General features: G+C 40.3%; 1 long non-coding RNA gene across 4 annotated transcripts in view; it reads left to right on the top strand.

Moving 5' to 3' along the window:
- LOC112983599 (uncharacterized) overlaps positions 1–21,180 on the top strand; it is a 152,239-nt gene that overhangs the window by 108,861 nt on the left and 22,198 nt on the right. For all 4 annotated transcript variants that reach the window (XR_010385563.1, XR_003259267.2, XR_003259265.2 and 1 more), the window contains 2 exons: positions 1,447–1,522; positions 10,079–10,131. This is a non-coding gene — a long non-coding RNA (uncharacterized LOC112983599). The remainder of the gene's footprint in view (positions 1–1,446; positions 1,523–10,078; positions 10,132–21,180) is intronic.

The raw sequence follows: 21,180 nt of genomic DNA, 5'->3' as shown, positions 1-21,180 counted from the left end.
GTTGAGTGCAGCACAGACTCACAAGTCTGTCAGACATGTAAAATAAATGAATGAGTTTTTTCCTGTTTTAGTGTGTAATTTACAATGGAGAGTGGCCAAACTGACCTCACTACTCTATCTAACCATGTCTAACCACCGCACATGGCCTCTACTGCCCCAGATTTTACTTCCTTCTGTGAGACAAATCTCTCTACTCACCTGAGAGGCTCTTGATTTCACTGGTATCTTGGGCAATTTTGGAGATCCAAACATATTTAAGTGATAACACAGACAGATTTTGCTACGTTTGGAATCCCAGGCTTCCTTGATTATTGCTGTTTTCTCAAAAAAGATGGCCTGATGCTCCACATGTGGTCATTAACATCAGGTAAGTGCAAGGGAGAGACAAGTTCTTTATCAAATCTGTTTTACACTGATTTTATATAGTTTTGACCATGCAAATCAATGAAGGTTCCTGTGCCTCCATTTTGTTGCATTATTCAACTGCCAGTGAATTCAGTAAAGTGGCTCCTGCTTTATCCTGGAGACATATATATACATGTAAAAATAAAATATATATTAGATATATATATATGATATATATTATATGTGTATATTACTGAAGCTGGATGTTAGTTCACAGTAATGGTTGTAAAGTAGTGTATTTCTTTGTCTGGCCAACATATCTTATGGTCATTTCCGCCTTCTGATAAGAAAAGAGATGAACTGAAGTACTCTATTTCCATAAATAAGCACTTAAGCCTCAAAAAAGTAGGGAATTATAATTTCTGTGTTGCAGTCAACTTGCCTGCATCTTTTTATCATTTCTAACTGGCCAAGTGATGTACCTGCATTTGTAAAAATATGCAATTTACTTTCATAAACATGCACATGAAAATATACAGGCAATGGCAGCCAATGAACCTTTCTGACATGTAGATAATCTTGAAGCCTTCAATAAACCAGCTAATAAATTATCAAACCAAATGGTAATCATCATTATAAAAATGATAAGTAAACGATAAGCCTAATGAAAAGCATAAAAGAGCATCATAAAAGTAAATGACATCTCTTGCTGGAGTCATAAATGGTAGAACATCGACTATCAATGGCCCCAATATACCTGAGTCAGAAAAAGTTCAGTAGCAAGGATGAGAACAAGGAAGTTCTCAGCCTGTCATCTATAATGTAGGAGGCTGGTCTTTAATAGATGTAGCAAAACAAGAGGCTGCATGAGTCTCAATACTACCTTTCAAAAAACTTTGTCCTTTTGAAAAATGAATGTATCTCCGTTCATGAAAAGAGAGGTTAAAAAATTTGACATAAGAAAAGAAAAACAGGCACTGTCAAGTTACAGGTGATCTGGTCTTCCAAAGGGAGGCTGTTGATTATGCTTGATCAGCATATCTTGTGGGCAGCAGCAGGAACATGCAGGTCTTACAGAAAGCTGAAATTTTCATTGTGCAGATAACCAGAGCTGAAAGACCCTGCAGTGATCCACTGAAAAAACTCAGCCAGCAGGTCCTGCTGGTACCTGTTCCATGTAAGTATTTTTCTTCCTTCTGCCCACAGTTACTGTCCATCTCTTTCTCCATGCTCTCCTTTTTTTCAGGAGGGGAGGAGGGCAAGGGAAAGGAGAGAAAAAGAAAAAGCAAAGGAAAAGGAGGGGAAAGTTTAAAACCAAGTGCCAAAGAAAATGAAATGTTAAACTTGAATTTTCATCAAAAAGCTTACTGATAAAGTGCAGGCCTCCTCCCAACCCCACTTACCAAATTCATTTCCATTCGAAACCTAGAATTAAAAAGACTTTGATGCATTTATTATAAAGTGTTTTCTGTTTGGATCAACTTCAACTTCCATCCATGACCACACTGAATAGGTGAAAAACAAAATCCACACAGCTATGAACTCTGAGGTAGCCTGACCACAGTAGATGACGGGCCTTTCTCATTTTAAAGCTGGATTACAATTTCACAATACAGCCTCAAGAGGAAATGTGGAGCTGAACCAACAGCAAGATAAGAACAAAGTTTTGGCATAAGTACAGTGTTAAAATTTAGTTCTTGCTTTCTTCTTTTTTCCAGATAAGGAGGAAAGCTAGGTCGGTAAGCAGCTGCTATTACCTTCACCATTTTACTTAGATGAGTATCGTGTGACAAGCATTTTTGCACTTTTCTGCTTTGAGCAGTTTCTGTGGCAATGTGCTACAGAGGAACAGTTCTTACTATACTGAGGGATCAGTGTTTGATCTAACCTAAACAAGTAAATTATCTTAAAATTAGATGTTACTGTCACTGAAAAAAAGACATCGCCCATCTCTGGAATCCACTCAATGTTGACTCTGATTTTCTTGAAAACAGATAGTGTTTTAATCCAGTTTCAATGTGAAGGATTTTTCCCCACTGTCTAGCTGCAATTTTTCATTCATTAATTACTTGATTTTGTCTCTAACTTTAGTAATAATATTGTTTCAAATAAGAAACATTAAATCTTTTCAACTCTGTTCTCTGTTCAATTATTAGTTGATCAGTTCAACAGTTGCAGGTGGGTTCTGCTTTTCAGCCTCTATTTTTTTCCCACATGGGACTTCTCTTTTTTTTCATATTTCTGCTCAGATTCATTGCCAGCTGAGTCGAACCACGAGTGTTTTGTCCATTTGCTTCTTTTGCTGCCAAGATGTTAAACAATTCCCTGATTTTCAGCACAGTTCCACTGGCGAAAAACCAATCATTTTCTAAAAGAAAGAGCAGAGCCTGTTCCTAAATTTCTGATTTTTCAGAATATGGTGGGCCATTCAGGAAATCCTGGGTGCAATTCAAGGAGCTGGACAGGCTAGGCACCGCTCTCAAAAGACAGCTTGGACGTGGCGCCCTGCTTTGGAGGGTAGAGGCCAGCGATGATCCCCAGCCAAGGCAGACTGCAGCCCGGAGCCTGGCTGGGGCTTCGGGGAGGGAAAATGAGAGGCTTTTGGGAGGAGACAGGGATTTACAGGTGAGACCTACTGGAAAGCTTTCGGCAGCTTTCTTTATGGTTGCCTTCCTCCTCTTTCAGAGCTATATTATTTCTTCTTCCAAACACAAGACAAGTGCCATTCCCTTCTGCCTCCCTTTTTAGTCAGCCCCAAATTTTGTCAGACAAGCTCTGCTTTGTATTATGCTGGGTGCTTTGACAGGGACTAAGGCAATGTACGTCCAACATGTTTCTACCTCCAGCTGAGAGTTGAATATATCACCCTGTAATATTAAATAATTCTGTACATTTTTTTATTTAATTAAGCACAGTAAAAAAAGATTACAAATAAACTATTTCCGACTATTTCATTCACTCCCGTAACTTCACTACTTCAGTTGTCTTCACAGTGTGGTATTCAAACTGTTCCCCCAAAGTACCTGAAATCCTTCAGAATCGCACTGGGTGAATACTTGAGGTTTAATCTGGTTTGTTGTTGTTTGTGGTGGGTGTGTGGGTTTCCAGCTCACACTTGAGCCAGTGACCTAATTATGTGGAGAGCAGAAAGACTCATAAAAGACACTGCTCCCAGAACAGCTAGAGATGCAAAGCACTGTTTTCAGCGAGTGCCAGGAAAATACCAAGTCCTGAAGTGTGTCCTGCCAGGTAAAATGGTTTTCAGTTCACTTTTAGGGGATTACATAATGAGGTGAAATAAAAAGTTGTTTCCCTGTGTGCCAGCATGATTCCTTACCATCTTAAAAGATCATCTGCAGAAACACGCTTTTAACATTACTGGCGACCTGCGCTCTCTTTCCACCACTGTGTTAAAAGGGACGCAGTGCCTTTGCCGATGTGTCAAAATTACGAACGTGCAAAGTGGGGTGGGATTTTCAACATGCTGAGCACTGGCCCAGTTCTCTTTCTCTGGATGTCAGTGGCCTTTCGTAGACTGCAGCGGAGCAGCTAGGGCAGAACTTTCTGTACTTTAGAAAATCCCACCTGTTTCTCTCTGTGAGGAACTGGCAAGATAGTTTTGGTATGTAACTCATAAAATGTATGTTTCCTGCAACAGAAAATGGTTTTCAACAGGCAGTAAGTTGTGTAAATGCCATCTGAAAATGCCTGCTGGTGTTTACATATAATGTGAGCAAACACTCTGCTCTTCTTATTGGTGGTCTCAGAAGAAAAAAAAATGTTAAATTTACCATCGTCATTTTGTACAGTTTCATATTATCCACTACAAATAGCTCTCAAATACACATGGTGCTTTTTCCATAAACAGAAAGGGTAGTTAGTTTTCTGGCTGCTAGAAGAATGTGAAATGGACTGAACAAATTCAAATTTCAGTTCAAAACTCAGACAAAAATTCCAAATTTCTCTTGATTTCAGATTCAATCTATGTAAAACCATTAAGTTTCACATGCTGTTTGCTCAAAAACGTGAATCAGTTTATAAGTCCTAGAAACACTGTTCAATCTGAAGCTTAAATTCAATATAAACAAATAAGTGTTGCAAATCAGAGACTGCCTGGCTTAAATTTCAGTTTTGTAACAAACTTGAAAAACAGTGAACTTTGTTTGTTTTTAAAGTTAGTGTTTTAAAAATGTCCGTAGCTCCTTTCCTTTGCGCTATCACAGATTCTTTGAAAATCCAGTGCTTTAGTGCATGTTAACATTGTGTATATTGATGTTCATGTAAACTGGGAAGTTTATCGAATAAGCAATATTTTACACAGGTAAAGGCTGAATTAGTAGTGTCTTTAGAGTTTGGCACTTAAAGTTTATACAGAATGTTAAAGGGAGGCAGCAGACAGAAAAACAGGCAATCCTAAAATTGCAAAAAGACGGGGAAACATTCGCATTCTTGGATTACCACCTAAGTAGACCCTTTACATATGCAGAATGAATCACCAGAACAGTCCAGACTCCGGTTTGTCCCTTGGGTACGGTAGTCAGCTGTGTTTAGCTTTTCATTGACTCAAGCATATCAGTTCCCTGCTTTGTATGTTTTCCAGTTTTGTCAAGTCCCCGCTTTTCTGATATCCCTTTCCCCTGATGGTCAATTCGGGAATCACTGTCGCATAGTGTTCACACACTGAGATACTGCTTAGTCATCTCTGTAATGGCTTTCTTACAGCTATTGGGATTTAGTTTCTGGGAATACAGTCATTTTGCTCTGCTGTTCAGATAACAGTGTAAAGCACACCATCTTGTTAGAGTTTCAGTTTGTTTGATTCAGCCTCTCTCTCTTTTCTAAACATCATCTGTCTGCCCCTATTTATACAACACAGGACAGTTCAGATGCCAATGGCATCTGAATGCCAATTCCCTGATTTGGAAGTATCTGCATCTGGTTCAGTTATGGTTAGAAAGCTAGAAATTGACTGATTTGTATTATTTAGGATGCACTATGCACTGTTTTTAAAAAAAACAATAGCTAACTTGAGCTAATCACAGGTCTTAGGATGGAGGATTGAAGAGGTCAGCTGTGTCATCTAGTCCAGTTCTCTGCCATTCCACAACCAATTAAATATACATATGCCAAATATACCTACACACCAAGAAACTTTCCCAACATTGCTAATAAAATTTAAGACACAAAGCTACAAATAAATACATGTCACAGGTAAGCAGCTGGAGAGACAAAGCATTCTGCTGCTGTCTTAGATCCCTGCTACAGAAGGGAATTCATTGCATGAAAATGCTCTGGCTGGCAAAAAGAAAAATGTTAGCTTGGGGAAATGGGATAGAGAAATGATAGCAGCACTGTCAGTTCCCCATCAATTCAGTGTGTGGGCCCTGTGGTGGGCTCCATCATGCATGGATTTGAGTTTCTGCTGGGATCAGTGTTATCTTGGACAGCCAGACAGATTCAAACAAAGGCCCAGCAGCAATGATTTGTTCATGATATGTTTCTTTGTTTAATCCTCACGCCAGGAGTGTTATTTGGAGGGAGAAAAAAAAAACAGAACGAAATTTGTGGTTTATCATCACAAGATAGAAAAGTCATCCAGAAAAGAAAAATAAAAGCAAATTATTTTGAATGTTCATGGGAACTAATTAAAGTAGAACAGCTGGCTGATCTGAGACTATGCAACAGGGCTTAATGACCTATTAACTTGTCAGAAGGGGAACATGTGGTCTGATTTACAGAGGCGTCAAATGCCTGAAGCACCTATTTGTTTCAGAGCAGGGTACTGATGCTCAGTTATTTGAAAAATGGATCAGTGATTTTAACAAGGATTAGAAGTCTTATCACTAGTTTGATAGTGGTGTTTATTTAGCTGATTCCTTCTCAGGCCCTTCTTGACTTTGCATTTCCAGCTTTAAATTCTTTATAGAAGTTGGTCTTCTGGCATTTCTTCAAATAAACAGTCATTCGCAGATGTACAAAACGAAGCATTCAATGAAATACCAGGCCAACATACGTAAATACAACTGCATTGACTGCAGTGGGAGTTCAGCCTTCTTACTCAGAGGCTGGACATGACCCAAAGAAAAGTTGTGACTTGCCCTCGATCACAGTGAGGAGTCAGCATGCCTAGCACCTGAGTCACGTATGTGGCCGAGTCATCCACACCTCTGCTGGTACATAGCTTCATGCAGGATGCGTCATGCCTTCTTCCTTCCACTCACCCTTGGCTTGCTCCTAATTTAAGCTGAGTGATCCTAACATTTATCCTGGAGTCAGATATGTGTATGTGTCCCTCTCAGTCAACATGGTATTCTCCTTCCCCGTTCTGCCTCATCCAGGATTCGTGTCAATGGCTCAGCCCTTTCTCCGAGTTTCTGTAAGAAGTGTGGATTCGGAGCAACCCATCTCCCTTATCACCCCTTCCTCACTCTGGCTTGCTCCCTTCCCTTGCCCCACATAGGAGTTTGAGGACAGTGGGACCAGTCCTGATTTCTATCCATAGGTGATGACTACCATGTTTTTCTGTTTTTCTCTGATCAAACCAATCAAAAATCTTTCCCAATTTCTGATCATGATAAAGCTTGTTTGGTGTGAGCAGGGAAAAGATTCGCTCCACTTGAGTTGCAGCCTGGGGGATTTCTTCGTTAGTAAATTAGCATAAGGTGTAGGTAGCTCTAAGATACTTGTTTAACCTGGTGCCTCTCAGCATGCAAAACCCTACTGCTGTCGACTTGCGCAATTTTTATTGATAAATAGCACAATGTCTGTCTGCAGCTAGAGCCAGTCTTGTGATAACATGGGTCAGAAACCAGAGAGTAATGTGAGAAAAAGTGTATTCTTCAAAAATAATTCCATGATTTGTCAGCAGATATCATGTTTTGGGAGAGCTGTCACCACAGCTGTACTGTTGCTGAGAGACTGGCAATGCTGATGGATGAAGGGGTCCAGGTACTGCCTAGTTAACCAGGGCTGTATGGACAGAATTCGAGGGACCACACATCCTGGAGAGGAGACAGCTGAAGGTTAATGGCAGCAAGACAGAGACAGAGGAAAAAAGATAAAGGGGAGAAACTTGTATTAAATCCAGCTCATGTTCAAGAGGCTGGGATGCTTGTATAGCAATGCCTTGACATATCCACAGGGAGTTCACACCCAGTTAAGAGCTCCACAGTACCATACAATGCAACTGAAGTTGCATTATTTAGGGATGGAATGGTCCATGTCCAGTGTATTTTACCACCAAATACAAGAAGGAAGGTAGCAGTGATGCCAAGCAATTTCATGACACTTGACAATGCTCTATCTTTCTTTCAGGATTCTTTGAGTTTTTTTGAGTTCAGTAGCTTTGTTTTGGGCTAATATCAGTTAGAAGTTGCAATGTCTGATTCATTCTTTTATAATACAGCAGCACTGTCTGTTTGGAAAAATTTTAATAAGTATATTTGGACAATAGTCTTCTAATTTGTGTGTTCCAAACAACTGTAGGGAAACTTGAACTGAGGCATAAAATGTTTAATATTCTCAGATTTAAAATTCATACAGAAAGGAATGCCAACCAATTACAGTAATCATTATTCATCACTTATACCCATTGTCACAATCTTAAAAAAAAAAAAGAAATCAGGAGGGGTAATGATGTAATATGACTACAACTCCTGTTTCTTCATTAGGGAAGTCTTTACTTAAGTCTTACCTTGTTTTGACTGACTAGTACTTAAATCAAGGTTGTTAATGTCTCTGTGTGGACATGCCTAAAACAGGTGGACATGTCTTTTAATGGGTAAAGAACAAATATGGGTTTAAAAAAAATGAAGAAAAGTAAGCAGCCAAACCTCTCAAGTTGCTCAGATCACCTTTGGAAAAATCACAAGAATGGGTAGGCTGGAAGAAGTATTATGAAGCTTCAGCTTACATAGTGTTAGCTGGCTTTCAATTGCCTTGGACAGAAATAAGCTTAATATACTGAAGTTCATATAAACGTGTCTTCAACATCACCAGCTGCTGAATCAGGATTATCCCCAGATGTGAAGCAGGCACAAGAATCATCAAAGCTTCCTCATCTCTCTCTCTCTCTTCTCTCTCTCTCTTCATCTATGGTAATTGCAATTTATGATTAAAAGCCATTAACATTCTCACATGTTGTCCAGTTAGCAAAAGAAGGAAAAAAAAAAAAAAAAAAAAAAAAAAAAAGGTGTGGTAGCTTTTAAGTACACTGACCCACTGACCATAAGGTCAAATTCAGAAGCGCTGAGAGTTGCCCCCTTCCCGTAGGGCATGGACAGAGCTGGAAGCCCTATAAGAGTGATTCAGAAAGCCTGTGTGCTGAGGAAGGCTCTGCCAGGACCTGGCAATAGATAATGCTGAGCACAAGGGTATGTCTAAAATCCCATCCTTCTCGGAGCCTGAGCCGCTTTGCGAGGGCTGTCTGTTAGCTACACAGGGTCTGCAGCCCCAAACCCCTTTGTGAAGGGTGGTGCCTTTGCATATTTTTCATTCAAAGGATGAAACAGGGTATGTTATTTTGTTTCTGGGAAGTCATGGAAAAAGGCTGCTCTTTTGAGTCAGGTTCTTGCAGCACCTGGGGAGGTGGGAAGCCTGAACTGATTTCCCAGACTGAGGAGATTTAAACTCAGCCCTCTTAGCTCTGGCTGAATGGCCCAGCCACCTTCTTCAGGACCATCCACTGGTGCCAGGTTCAGCAGCCACGGGATGGTTAGAGGAGCCACATCAGGAAGCACCAGATCCAAACCTCTCACCTGCTGCTGGGTGTCTAAACTACCAGGCTATACATACAAGCTTTTTTCCCCCTTTCTCTGCACAGTGGCACAGCCTCAGTGGGCAGGGCAAAAATGGCCCTTGCACTTGTTTTTGAACCCCCATTAGTCTTGGCACCAGCCTGCCCAAAGCAGGGGAGCTCTGCACAGGCACAAAGGCAGGACTGAGGGCACCAGGTCATACAGGGAAGCACTGCATGAACCCAGGTCCCCCTGCCATTAAGTTTTTGACTAGATGTTTCAGTTCCACTGAATTCCTGTCTTGAGTTTGTAAATCCTTAACTGAATCTAGTCCTCAATTCACAGATCTCCTGGCTATAGAATAAGATGGATAAACCATAGCTTGAGACCATCAAGAGATAATACATATTTCCAAAACTCATTTGGCAGTATAAATCATTTTAATAAAGCCAGCCCCTCCTAAACTGACTTTGTTAGACTATGCCATCAAATGGAATTTTATAGTGATATCTAATGGCAAACAGGTTGAATTACAACATCCCATTCAAATAAAATACAGCACTGTCGCTTCTCCTACCGTACTGAATTCTCACCTAATAATAAGAAACAATAAAAAGAAATGTATTCTCATATTCCTTAGCAGTAAAGTAACAATATTTTCCAGCTGTCTGTGTGCAGCTTCTGTCAGACTGCAGTGGAGTTTTTTTTCCAACAAGCCACTCTTCTACCTGCCAACAGGCAAAATACAATAGCACAGCAAAATGCCAAAACAGATTAGTCACTTTTCTTCCAATGTTTTCTGACTCTTTTCATCTACAGATGACATAGCAAATTGTAGGAAGGATGAAAGGGTGTGAAGTTGTAGGAGGTCAACAGTTAGATCTTTATTATTTCATTCAGCTGTTAACTTCAGCAAATCTTTTATGCTTATTAACACAGCAGTAAAGTATCTTCTGTTTTGTCATGAACTCCACAGTACATTGTAATTCTCATTGCAGGTGAGAAGTTTGACAATGAAGATATGTAAAGCACAGGATGTGCTACTCTAAAGGTAAGGCTTAATTGGTGGAGGGGAGAGCTCAATGACTACAAATTACCTGCATGAAAAATGTCATTAGGAATAATCTGTTTTTTTCATGGCAAAAGACAAGCGGATGCCTAAAAGATATGTGCCAGGCAGGTCATGAGTTCAGTGCTGCTTGGGAAAGAAATTGCAGAGCCTCTCTGCTACTGTGTGATGATAGACTATGCCCAGTACTTCTAGTAAGGCAGGATTTAGTCCTATTAGCCTTCTTCCCTCTGCCCTGTGAATCTTTTCCTGCTAGCAACAGATTTACTTAACACATATCTCAGTGATTTACAAAAGTGAATGAGTGATAAAATGGGTTGATTTGCAGCCAGTCTGCATTACTGATATTTATATTGTTCTCTCACCCTGGCCAGTGCTTGAAGAGCACTTTGTATGGCAACTATCAGTATAGAGCTGAACATCCTCAATCTGTTCAGGTCCAACTGATCATATGACACTCAGGAAGATCTTCAAGCTGTTATTACAAAGTATGATTTGCATGAAACTGAGTAGGTAATTATACTGACTCTGCTTGGGCTTCTTGATTCATTTTTACTTTTTCAGCATTACATCAAGCAGTGAATGGCCTCAAGGGTCAGATTTTCAATTACCCTTCATCTTACATACTTATTTACATCATAGCAAAATAAAACCATTCTGCTTTGGGATTGTGTCACAGCAGCAGGAACCTCTTATCTCCATCTGATAGAGCAGCTGGTAGAAGCATCTCAAGCAAGATTTTTAACACAGAAGGCCTGATTGCCACTTACATGATCCTGGGACAGAGAAATAAGCTAATCAGAGATAGACATTTAACTGAGACCCTTAATGAGTCAGCCCACGTTGTAGAAGTTAACAATATTAATATAAAGTCAGCTGTCATTGAACTGAGAGCAAGAAGAAGGTGACTGGGAACAGCCAGCATGGATTTACCCAGGACAAATCATGTCTGACTAATCTGATTGCCTTCAGCCATGAGATGTCTTTGATTCTGCGGACAAGGGGAGAGCAGTGTATGTCAAGTGCCTGGAGTTTAGCAAGGCTTTTGACATGTTTTTCCATAAAATCCTTATAGCCAAATTGAGGAGGTATGGACTGGATGTATGGACTACAAGATGGGTAAAAAACTGCCTGGACCATCAGGCTCAAAGTGTAGTGATCAGTGGTTTGAAGTTAAGGTTTCACAGTGAGAGTAGTCAAGTAGGCCAACACGTTGCCCAGAGAGACTGTGGCATCTCCACCCTTGGAGATACTCAGGATTTGGCTGATGGCCCTGGGCAGCTTTATCTAACTTAGAAGCTAGCTTTGAATAGGATGTAGCACCAGGTGACCTTCAGAGGTTCCTCCCAATCTAAATTATTCTATGATTCTGCAACTTTAATTCAAATGAAGCTTTTCTTTTGTCTCACTGGAAAATGAACAAGACTTGCAAAAAGCTCATTTAAAAAAGAAGCATTTAAAAGGCAAGCTCTTAGTGAAACCCAGAACCATTTGGTTTCTTGTGCAACATCTGAAAAAAGTTGATGCCTAAGACATGCATTCAGAATAGGCAGAATACTGAATTTTATTCTCAGAGAGCAGCCAGCTTGACCAAGCATGTGATGAAAAGTGCTAAGCTCAAGACGCTCCTTACTGTAGGTCCTGGGAAGTTCCCTAATTCACACAACATTCACAGCCTGGATCCCCTCCCAGTGTAGGCACCAACAATCTTTTTTCCAAAAGCCAAACAGTATTTGTTTTCTGCTGCCATATTCCAGTGCAGTCTTCAGAAAATGTCTTGTTTGCCTTTGTTTACACTACAATAAACTGAGAGAGAGAGAGTGTCAGTCACTCAGTCTTCCTTAACAGACTCCTCAATCAAGAGCAGGAGGAGAGCTGAATTTCAAACACGATGAGTTCTCAAAGAAAGTGACAGTGTCAGCTGTGTTTGTCAGGTGCCCAGTTCTGCTGCTGTCCAAATGCCTTCTGGATAAATCCCTTCAAGGCCTCAAAGAAGAGGCATGCTTCTCTTTGGGATGCCAGTTCAGCATGGACATTAATTAAGTTCAAAGTGTTTAGCACTGTGGACACAAGGCAGTCTTAGAAATGAACAGAGCTGCAATTCTAGGCATCTGGAGAATGCTGAGGTCAAAACTAAGGTAACTACAGAGTTGTAAACATTTCACTTTAGGTGGCAGTTACATGAAGGGTTTCCAGACCATGATGCTGTGTGTAGACATCTAATTCTGCTCTGCCATGCAATGCGGGGGGGCCCGCAGGACAGCTCGCACCCGGGGTAACCCAACAGTGTTTGGATCAGCAGGTCTCATGGGGTCATTTTCTGCCACTGCCAAGAGGTTTGATTTCTCAGCAACTGCTATGCCAGATCCACCATGGGGCTTGTGGTGTAACACCGGATTTTTGCAGTCAGACTGGTTGCCAGCCCCTCATGAGTCAGAAGCCATAACCCCCCCGAGCCGGTGTGCACAGTCAGCACACGAAGGCCCCCGCACCCCAGGGAGATGCTGATCTATGCCACCTTCGCTCCCTAATCTGTGTCATCCTCTACCACTACTGCTGCTTCTGCACAGCTCTCCCTTCCCAAATGTACTAAACAGTCATAGGATAAAGACACTGGGGAATGATTCGCAATTCTACAGTCTGTGTGTTGGTTTTTAACCTCCTCTTTCCTGACCTGATTTAGAGCCACCAAAAAATTAAGTAAAAGTTAAAGCAGGTATTGTCTGGGTAAAAATGATAAACTGAACTCGTATAGAGCTGATATTACTACATACAGATTTTTTTTTTCAATAAAGGAAAAATGCTGGGCATAGTAGCAATGACTTAGTCATACGGTATTTGCAAAATAATGATTTAAAGGCCTCTCACTGAAAATTAAATAGCATGCTTGACTTCTGAATGTATGATTTTAATTCAAACATTCTATATATTAATACATTACATTTTATGTACTCCTGAGGATCATTTTCCTCCTATTCCGGGAAACTCCAACAACTTGTGCCTACCATAAGTTCCAGGACGAGGCAAGGGAAGGGGCAGATTATGTCTCTTTTCAGGAAGAGCCATGGCCTCTGTGGTCCTTTCCTAGCTCTCATTCAACACCAGGCAGTTTCCTTCTCTCCACTGGAATTTCTCAAGGAACATCCTGGTAACCACTCTGCTTTCAAGCCTGGCCTTGGTTAGTGCAGCCATTATATTCATAATTCATTTGGGGTTTACGAAAGAGTTGTAACACCTTGTCTGTTCCATGCTGTAACGGAAGTAAAAGTTAAATGCTTTCTTTTACAGTCGCTGCTGAGAATGGGGATTCTTGGGCTCTGTGGTGGTGCTACTACCAGCTAAACTCTCTGTTAACAAATATCTTAAACTCCTTTCTTGGGCCTGAGCATTTTCATTATGTGGTATCTGGTCCCTGGTGATGTGTCATCTCTTAGCACGAGGTGTACATTTTGTTAAAAAAGCAGTAAAAGATACAATTGAGGAGTGTCTAATAGTATTTTTATATGTATAAAGATGTAGCAAGATGACATACAATACAGCTAGCAACATGCCAGCCATGGCAAAATTGCTGACTGGACTTTTCAGTCACAGGTAAGCACAGAAATTAGCCTAAAATCCAGTCTGGTCCTGGGATTCCCTAGGTCTCTGTAAGGCTCCTTGAGATACCAGCATCTTTCTATCAGCCTAACTTAAGCACTTAAGAATATATAAACTTCATTCTGTGCTGCTCAATGGTTTTCTCTCACTAAAAAGAGATTCCAGTAGATGACTAACAGACATGTTATCAGACACGTTGCTCATTTGGGCAACAACTACTCCAACCTCTAACTGAAACATACTCCTGTGGCCAAACGCCACTAGATACATCTCAGTCTTGTAGCAGTTAGCTTTTGATGGACTATGGCTCTCCTCAGCTCTACATAGATTGAGAAGATACCTTCCTCTTCTGTAGGACAGCCAAAATCAAATGCTTTGTGTGGTTTACACAGGCAAAACACCTTATGCCTACAACGTATATATTGAAAGAGGACTGCTGAGAACCCACTTACACTCTCCATTCTCAGGCTAAGCCCTGGCAGGGACTGTATTGTCCACTAAACCCATTAAAAATGTTTGATATGTGATGAAGGTCCATTTCAAAGTATTGTTGGTTTAAAAAATGTGAAGCCTAATCATTGCTGCTAATTACAGAAATGCATACTGAGAAGGCTACCAATTTCAAAGGGAAACATTAATGCTCAAAGTAGCCCACAAGAGTATGCGGTTGGGAAGAATAGCTGATCTTAGATTCCCTTAATTTCTTTGAACTAAAGGATAAAAAGGAAACAATTCTTGAGGTTCTTGTAAAACACTGCAGAACTGTTGCTGAGGCTGCAAGCTGTAGCTGTGATCACACAGAAACTTGCACACCTCTTCGTATGTGTTTCCTTGGTACAGTCACCGAGGTCAAAAGGACAACAAGATTCAAAGAAGGGCTGTGATTTATACAGATGATGTGAACACAACACTTGCACTTGGAGTTATTTATTCCAAAAAGAAGTCTGAAAAGCTGTTGGACCCCCTTCCCCCCCTACTTTAGAGTATAAGTCCATCTCTGATTCATAAAGGCTAGGAAGAAACCTGTGTAGTGGGCAGCGAGCCTTGCACTTCCAAAGTGTTTGATAGCGGTACACTCACAGGCAGGAGGATAAATTATTTGGACCTCAAAGTAGATCAGGTGTGGATATTTTGTGTCCCTGGTTTGAAAACAAATGAGAGGTGCCCATGGGCAAAGAACATAAGAGGATGGTTGTGCAGGGCCAAAGACTTGCTTTGCTCCCTGCTGTCTCAGGCAGAGGCCAACAGCGGCTGCCAAGGGGAAGGTATAAGAAAGCAAGCCTGCAGCCATCTATTTTTGAGTGCTAGTATTTACAGAAGGGGATAGTCACACAGATCAGGTTTTGGGACCTCATCTAGGAGGGAGTCTCCCTAGGTTCCTGAGTCACTGGTAGAGAGAGGTGTCCCCACTTGTGGGGTACCGAGGTGTGCAGGGAACCGAGGATAATGAGGAGCCCAAATCACCACCGTAAGAGTTTCAGTACAGAGCCTCTGAGCTCCTGCATACGTGACAGTCTGGTCTGTGGTGCGAGACCCCTGAACGCCGTCACGTGCAGTGAAAGCCTCGGTGCTCTGCCACCACCACTGGGGAGCACCACGTAGCGGTTTTACAGCTGAACCCATGAGTACAGCCACTGCTCTCCTCACCTTGTTGCCTGCCAGCAGTGCAGAATATGCTGAATCTGTCACTAAAACTAAAATTATCTGACAACATTACGAGCGTTCAAAATTTTGGAACCTATTAGTGGAAAGGTTTCTTCTTTACAGGAAGGTGTTGCACAGGAGTATCATAATGCTGAGTGGCTTTTAGTGACTAACTTGGTGTGGTTAATGGTTAGGGCTTCTGATCTATTAGAAGGAATGAGCACTTTAGCAGCGCTAAACAAAGCCATAAAATAAACTTCCTCTCATCACTCAGTCATTATATTTGAGCAGTATCATCCCTATGTGGGAAAAGTTGATGGTAAAAGCATTCAGATTTTTGGCCAAATAATTGAATGGAAATTATGAATTATGTTTGTGCTACTCAGATGGGTCCACCCTTTTCTTAAAGTAGAGAAAGGACTCCAAGCTTGTAATTTTTAGATCATTAATTTAAAGTCCTAACCCAAGATGCTATAATGCTTATGATTGCCATTTTATAAGCATAATTACTGAGATTTTGGTGGTTACTTTGTCTTAGAAGTCACAAGAAAACTTGATGACATATACTTTTATTTTTTATTATATTTTTTATTGAATTATAATGTTTTGCCAAGGCCAGCATTTTATAGAGGTGTCACTGGGTCAATACGGTTTTCAACAGCATCATTCATTCATTTTCATTGAAACAAAAAAAGGAATTAAGAAAACAGACCTTTTTGATTTAAAAAGGAGTGTTTCGACACAATTCCATTCCAAAATGCTTGGATGGTTTCTCTTCTCCTTCTAACCCAGAATGAAAACAAATTTTGAAACTTCAACGTTTTCTTATGTACTGGAACTGCCGTCAACTGGCCAACTCCACTTTTTTTATTGAATCCTTGTGTTCCAGCTAAGCGCTTTGTACTGTGTGTTCCCAAGGCTGAGATGACAGAAAATATGACTACTCTTTTGAATATATATTTCTTTATAGGCCATTTTCACACAGGGCTTATAGATGGGAGCAATCCCTCTGTGGATGGATTCCCAATTTACAGTTTTGGAGCATTTAAAAAAAAACCTGGAATTCAAAGAAATCCCTGAAAAAGAAAATAGTTGAAAAATAATAGTGTTTAATTACAATTCACTTCATGCACTGTTCTTTTTATTTGTGCATGCAGGTGTATTGTAGTGGAAATATGTTTATAAAGCCAAATTAAATCATATGTACAAGTAATATACATATATAAATTAAAAATGTGTAAGCTTTCAAAAGTTGTTTTAATTCCTTCAGAACCTCTAAAAGAAGTCTATTTTAAAACCTAAATTTAAATCAGATTTTTTTTAACACAGATATAAGCTGCACATACAAATTCCCAAACTACATCTTACTATTTGGGGTTTTGGTTTACAGTTCCCTAGCTTAGGGACAGTTTAATAAACAAGCATTGGGAAATCCTAATTACATCTGCATGTCATTTATGAAGTCAGTAGATCTACTTGTATAATGTTTGGACTAATCATGCAAATTTTATTCTGCCCAAAGTATTACTCTCATTCATATCCTCTTCATTTCCTGTTTCTGTATTCAGCGCGGAATTAATGAAGCTCTTGAGACTTCTTAGATTGGACTCTTTCTTGTCCAATGGATGATGGACAAGATGAATGGATCTGGTCGTGTAGATTTTTTTATCTATTTTTGCATACAATTATAATTCACTTTCATACTTGAATTATAGAGAGAATTTCTTGAAGATAAGTGACACATTTAGTGACATGTAACAACATCTCTGATCCCATTTGAAGAATAACAATCTTCAGCAAGAAAAATGTGAATTTCTTTTATTGTTAGCTTTATTTAGGGATTGTGGCAAGCACAACTTTCATAGAATCAAGGATTATTTCTTCATACCTATAAAAGGGATAGTAAACAATGAGAACATTAACCAACAGAGATTAGATGGAAATAAAAGATGAGTCTTCTGAGTGTTAGGCATAACCAGCAGGGAAAAAAAAGACTATTAGAATAATTCATAACACTAATGTAAATAATATTTAATTGAAAATGTGTGGTTGAAGAAAATGTTTTAAAATACAGTAGCTTCATTTCCAAGTAAAGTATTAACTATAAGCACTTTGAGGAATGGAAATTGTATTATACTAATGCATTGTTAAGCTTTATGAAAAAAATATAATATTCAGTAACTGCTCAGGGAGCCCAGTTCAGTGAAATGTGCACTTACTAGCTTGTTATATTCCATTTATTTCATAGGGCATAGTGTGTTGCTTGAAATAATATATCCTACAGGTAAAAATATAAGCACGTGAATCATGGTCAAAATGCCTGTGCTTTAAAGGATGCAAAATTTCTGTAAACAGAGCAATATAGTCCTGCTGAAATGCCATCTCCATTTTCAGTGGGACAACTCGTTCCCATGCTTCCAAAATAAGATAGCATACCTTATTAAATTATATTTCCTACACGTTTGTCATCCAGGAAACCGAAGGGCTGGACTTATTTGAATACATGCAGGTTTCTTATTTTCCTAATTATTAACTAATACGGTCCTCCCTTCATCATTACAAATTCATTTTTGAAATCATAATTAAATGACTAATAAATATAATGTTTTGTACTTAGTAAAGGAAATAACTAGGCAATTTCCTACATTTGATGCCCTTCTGGTCTATAAACATTGTATGATCTCATGCTCCCTGATGCTGGCATCGGAGCATTCTTAACAGCAGCATATGTGAGCCAAGACTAAACCCTGCAGCTGTTTTGTCTGTGAGAAGTTTGGCTAAACTTACAACCAAAAGTTGTGCAAAATACACTCTTTTTTGCTCTGAAAAAGGGGGAATGTGAAGGAGAGGGAGAGAACTGTAGCGATAAGATCCTTCTAAAGTTGAGGTAACTCCTAAAATACAGAGTATTTGACCTAAAACTTTACCAACAGTCAAAATGAATTGTTGCTGAAAAGTTCTGTTGCATTTTTAATCAATTGACGAGCACTGGAGAGTGTGATCATAGCTTTTGTTCCTCTTTATATGAGCTGTCTTAGAAATTCATATATACAAGAAAGGTCATTATAAACAAACACTAGTCAGGCATCAGTTATTGCAGATGACTTCTATTCTAATTATAGAGGGGAAATACAATTTTTTGCATAATCTTAATTGCTACTTTTTGGCAGTGTTAGCAGATGAAGAGTTGAAAGACATCATTACTGTTGGTAGATAGCTCTCACATTTATTTCCTTTATGTGATTTGCAGGAGAATGAGAAATGCTAATCCTGGTCCAGGAATCGGGTTCTGAATTCTTCTTGAAGTCACATTCAAGTGATATTATAGACTTAGAAAAGATGGCAATTTTAAAGCTGTATTAGGCTCTCTTTTTTGTTAAATATTTTGGACCTCCAGTCAGTGGCTATATCTGTACATTCAAATTCTGCAGAAAGTACTGCAAGAACCAGTATTGATAACTGAAAGTCTCAGATGCTGCTGTTCAGAAAGTGACTAATCCACATGTGAATGTACTATTTTAAGATAAATATTTCAATATGCATCTGTGAGGCCAAGAGGGAGAGAGTATAAACATATCAATTGTAGTAAGATGGAAAATAAGTAATACCCTCGTCCAAGCAGGAAAAGCAACTATATCCTATTGCTTAGGGGCTGCTTACGAACTGTGGTACTTTGGTCCCTTCTCCATACCAGTACTAAGCAGATAGGCTACCACTGCTCTAGTTTGCTCTGCAAGTGCTTTCAGTACAGATGTGAGCTGGTGCCACGTGTACCATCCATACCCCATATAGGCAGTGGGGAAGTCTGGAAGCGGAAAAGTTTGGTCTATTTCCCAGCATGTCCTACCAGTACTCCCACAGCTACCTTTACCCAGGGCAGCAGCAAGAGCCGAAGGGACAGTTCAACTCCCAGAAGTTAAATCTGCTCCCTGGGATGTGCATGGAAAGCAGCATGCCTTTGCTTGGTCAGGCATGTCATGAGACTGTGGACTTGAACAGTGCCGAGAGCATGTCGTTGCAGATAATGCAGCCTCTACCTTATAGGACTACCCTCGTCATCAGCCTGGGCAAGAGGTCAACAGGACGTGTGCAACTAACTATTGAGCTTTGAGATTTTATTTTTCCACACTGGTGGCACGGATAAAAAAGGAAATGGATAAGCTCAAAACCATATCAAACAAAAAGCCCAAATCTGCAGGAAGTGGTCTGTGTATTAGGAAAGTATGGCTCATTGAGTGGGTGGCCTCTGGGCATTCATTGCCTCTTATGTATGAAGGAATGAATTCTCCTAACAAGCAAAAAAAAAAAAAAAAAAAAAACGGACGGACAAAAAATATGCTTGAGAACAAAAAGCATAATATAACTATGACAAAAGAAATCTTAGAACTGCCCACTGTTTGTTGCAGGAGCAGACACCTTTGAAGAGCTAAAGGTCCGGCCTTACATACACCAAAGTTCAGCACAGAGGACTGGTGCTCCTGATCAGAAATGTTGGTTCAGGAGAATTAAAGGCTGTTATGCTCTGAGGCTGTTATGCTTCTCTTCCTGAGAAGTCAGGAAGGAAGTGTGAGGTTATTTAGGTCTATGTCTTCCAGGTGAAATGAAGTGCCAGGCAGAGCGCTCCTGCATTGCTGCCAGCCTGTGCTAGTAAACCTTCCTGGAGTCATGCAAAAGACCAGTTCCTGTACAACTGCAACAAAGCCAGGTTATGCAGTTCTGTGCCTAACCTAATAAAATTTTATTTGGAGATTAATAAGCCTTCTTAGAACAGTCACAGGGTCACAGGGTCACAGGTATACTATTTCAAACCAAAGCTGGCTTGCAGGGAGACAGCTTAGGTTTCTCTGCGCTTGTGACATAGGTGCATCCGGAGATAGTGAGAGTAGGCGGGATTCATTTGCAAACATCACTTGGATTTGACGGGGAGCTTTCTAGACTCCCTCTGTAGTCAACTGAGAGAAATAGACGCTTCCAGAGCATGATTCATTTGAGCTATGTCAGATGTCTACTTTAGAATAAGAGGAATTGTTCCCAGGAAGTGCCTGGTTTTCCTCGGAGCACAGAGTGTAAACAACAGCCTTGCAAGTAGGTATCTTTGCTGGAGACATCCAGCATAGGAAAAATGAATCCTGCCTTCTGTATCCTTCCAGACTTTGCTGAGTTCTGAAAAGGGCTTTTGAAGAAGCGAATAAAGAGACTTGGATCTCAAAGAGAGACTTAGGTCTCAACGAGACACGCTAGGAAGATAAAAATGGAGAGCCTTAAGGATGACTCTGACAATGGAAGAGAAAGGTTTTATTTTAGTTTAGTTTTCAGTACCTCTTCAAAAGCAGAGTCTTTTGGTCTCGGCAGAAACCAAACATCCCTCATGCGTGACAGGGAAACTGCATCTGCCAAAAAGCCATGCCAGAAACTGGAAGCTAGCAGATGCAGGTTACTGGAAGATGTTGGTGTAGGACCCAATGAATAAAAATACTATTGAGATTGTCTTATTGCCTCACGTCCAGACTTAAGCAAGTATTTCATTACTCTTTATTTTTGTCTAGTTGCAGGCTCATGTTTCAGGACTTCTCTGGATGCATGCACACAGCACAGTGGTCTTTCAGCAGGGACTTTCAGTTCAGGCTGTGCACGTTCAACTGTATGGTGGCCAGCCCCCAAACAGAGCCACACTGTGCCGCACTGAGCCTTTGGGCTTACAGCTCCTGTCTCTGCTGGCTGAAAGAGTCATGGCACCACACTGCTTTCCTGCAGGCCTTTTGTGGCCTGTTTTGAGAAATCTACCGTGAA

The sequence above is a fragment of the Dromaius novaehollandiae genome, chromosome W (assembly GCF_036370855.1).
Source record: "Dromaius novaehollandiae isolate bDroNov1 chromosome W, bDroNov1.hap1, whole genome shotgun sequence".
NCBI lineage: Eukaryota > Metazoa > Chordata > Aves > Casuariiformes > Dromaiidae > Dromaius > Dromaius novaehollandiae.
This window is presented reverse-complemented; position numbering and strand designations above follow the sequence as displayed.